The sequence below is a fragment of the Vipera ursinii genome (genome assembly GCF_947247035.1).
Source record: "Vipera ursinii genome assembly, chromosome: 11".
In the NCBI taxonomy this organism is placed as follows: domain Eukaryota; kingdom Metazoa; phylum Chordata; class Lepidosauria; order Squamata; family Viperidae; genus Vipera; species Vipera ursinii.
In genome coordinates, this window is record NC_139524.1 from 9813043 (window position 1) to 9816527 (window position 3485).

Sequence of the window (3485 nt, forward strand, 5' to 3'; positions counted from 1 at the left end):
CAAGACAGCAGTGGTCTCCCACTGCTTTCCCAAGGCCGTCAATCCCTGGCTTTTCTTTAAACGGAGATTACTGAAAGGGAGAAAACGAGCGTGAAAAATACCACCATTCTGTTCCCTACTTTTCCACATAATTCTTTTATAGCCTGTCTAGTCGGACCTTGGGACGTTTGCAGTTTTAAATCGGAATCGTGTGAATCAATGTGTTTCCACCCTTATCATTTATTCTCTGCACTGCCCGTTCTTTCATTACTCCCCCTCCCCTTTTCTACAGGAGGCTTCAAAGAAATCCTAGAACCATAGGTTTACTTTACTTTTTTAATTCTAATTTAATTTCTCATAAAGCTGGGAATTCTGGAAGGATGCAGCAGTAAACAATTCATTTCTGTAACGTTAGCAAAAGTCATCTCAAGCCAAATTTAAGAAATTTGAATAAAGTTTTAACAAATTTAAGAAAAGAAGACATCACTCCATTTTATGCTTTCTTTTTTCCCCTAGTGAAGCTTTTGTGAGCTTGTGCTATACAAAACTGCAGTAAATTGTGTTCCTTGCAAGACCTCGATTCCAACAACGCTTGCTCAGTTCTGAAGATCTGAAAGAGTTGGGCCACGTTGCAGCTGTCTTTTTCACTTAATCCATGCCCCCAAACCTACGTATCTCCTCAGGAATAAATAAGTCTGCTCTAAAAACATGACTGCTGAAAATCCAATAGTGCAAATTGGCATCATTTTGAGTTAAAAGAGTTTTTTAAATTAATGCAGATCCAAAACATGACCCTAAACTGTGTGAAAACTATGCTGGGGAGATAGAAAAGCTCAACGTCACCCATGTGCATGATCTGGTCCCTCTCACTGTACACCTTGACTGCATCTCCAACCCCCCCCCCAGGAAGTTTCTCTCAATATTTAGAAAGATCCCCATCATTGTTTAGCCATTGATCGATCTTGGTCTGGGAGAAGGTTACTGTCTTTTCCAGAGCCGTCTTTCTTTTATCAATCTTTAACTTTTCCATCTTGTCAAACCATTTTGCCTAAGATTTCGAATCGCTTCCATATCTGGATTGCATTCCAAGGTGAACATTTGGAAGATACTGCTGATGACCAAATGTAACATCCAGAGATGTAACTTGACCATCTCCAAATCTTGGGCTATCACCATCAACACCTCTTCAGAAATGTATCATTATGGTATCACAATATAATCTGAGTTGTGATTGGTGTGCTAGAATAAGATAACATAAGTAAAGTTGTGAAGCTGAGTCAGTGCTGGCTGAGGAATTCTGGGAGTTGAAGTCCACAAGTCTTAAATTTGCCATGGTTGAGGACCTCTGCCTTAGACCATCAGCCTGACTCAGCTTCACAACTTTACTTATGTTATCTTATTCTAGCACACCAATCACAACTCAGATTATATTGTGATACCCCTGGTCTAAGGCACCAAACTTTACCAGGAGAGTATGAGTTCTAATCCTGCCCTAGGCATGGAAGCTGGCTGGGTGACTTTGGATCAGTCACACACTTTCACAGGGTAGTTGTTGTGTGGTAAATAGGAGGGAGGGAGGGAGGAGTATTAAGTATGTTCAGTGCTCCAAAGGTGTAACTTGACAATCTCTGGATCCCAACTGGGGTGGAGGTTGCATCCAACATGAGGGGCAGAGGCTGGATTGAAAAAAAATTATATTTGTATTTTTCGATTCAGTTTTTGGTTTTCACGGGTGTTTATATGTAGATCTTTGGTCATTCGGGTTTTTCCCCACGTAGAATTGGAGGTATCAGGGCAACGTTTCGACGAAATCTCATCCGTCATCCTCAGGCTGGTGGCTTCAGCTTCGTTCTTCTGGGAGAAGTGTGTGTTAGTGGCTGTTTGTTCTTCTTTTTTAAACTGCCAGAGGGGGTGTGTTCTATGGGTGGAGGTGTGCTCTGATTGGGTGGGGGGTTAGCTGTGTTCTGATTGGGTGGGGGTGTGTTTTGAGTGGATGGGCTGTGTTCTGATTGGGTGGGGGTGTGTTTTGAGTGGATGGGCTGTGTTCTGATTGGGTGGGGGGTGTTTTGAGTGGATGGGCTGGTCTCAGCTGCCAGCCTTAGACCTGAACTGGTGAGTTGTGCTGCTTTTGCTGCCACTACCACACACTTCTCCCAGAAGAACAAAGCTGAAGCCACCAGCCTGAGGATGACGGATGAGATTTCGTCAAAACGTTGCCCTGATACCTCCAATTCTACGTGGGGAAAAACCCGAATGACCAAAGATCTACACACACACACACACACACACACACACATATACATATATACATACGTACATACATACATACATACATATATATATATATATATATATATAGCAACTATCTGAAAAATTCAAAAAGTCCTCTCCCCACCCCCCATCTCTAGAACCTCTTAAGAACTTAAAAGCTTTCTGCGACTGAGGTAGAAAACCACGTTGCCTTTTTTACAGGGAGGAAAATCCAAAACTTTTGTGGAACTTTTGACATCCTGTGAAAGAATAGGAAGCGCTGTCTGAAAACAGTCCTGGGTCATGAGAAAGAGGAAACATCTGACCTTGAAGAGGCGGCCTAGTGAATGCACTTTGTTTCCAGCTTGAAAAATCCACTTCGGATCAGAATTCTTTTTTTAAGGATTAATCAAAATCTCCTTGAATCTCCCCCTTATTATTTAGCTATCACAGAGGCTCTTTTTATGCCACCCACCTCTTGTTGAATCTCTTAGCAACTAATGGGGGGCTATTGTATCTCTCTGCCAAAAGCTTCTGAATGGATTTTTCTCGCTAAATAAACATGAGAGAAGAGGAAAAATAGCTGTTGCTATTGCTTGCAGCCTGTATTACTCCTTCCTCCCATATCCCCCACCACAGCCCTGTGAAATAGTTTGGACTAAGAGTGACCAGCTCAAAGTCACCTACTGGACATCCATGAGTCCTCATTCATTCCTAGTCCAATGCCTTCGTCACTACACTGCTGTTGGGCTTAGAGAGAAGAACCGGCTCAAACTTTTCCAGGGGAATTCCATGGTCCCGTGTGGATTTGAACCCGGGCTTCCCTGAAGAACCTCAACTACATTATGCATTGGGACTCACATGAGAGACAAAATAGGACACTGGATCACATAATGAATTACGTCAGGATACTGGATTACACATTGAATCAAGACAGGACACTGGATCATATAATGAATTAACATGCACTGTGATAAGCTTATTTGATGGTTTACTGAATTAGCCACATTTGATTGGATTTGCACAGCCCTCTAAACTGTAATGTGGTTTCTTTAGTTTTGCTTAGTTGTGTCAACCTAGACTTGGAAAGACGGTGGGATTGTCGGTGGGAATGTGGCCTTTTGAAAATTATGCTTCCTGAGTTCAGCAGATGTCCCTTTTTACAATTATATGTCCATCTCCAAATGAAAGCAATTCTGAGTCTTACGGACTTCAGAAATAGCAGCTGCTTTGGTGGATACGTTTTTCATAAAGAG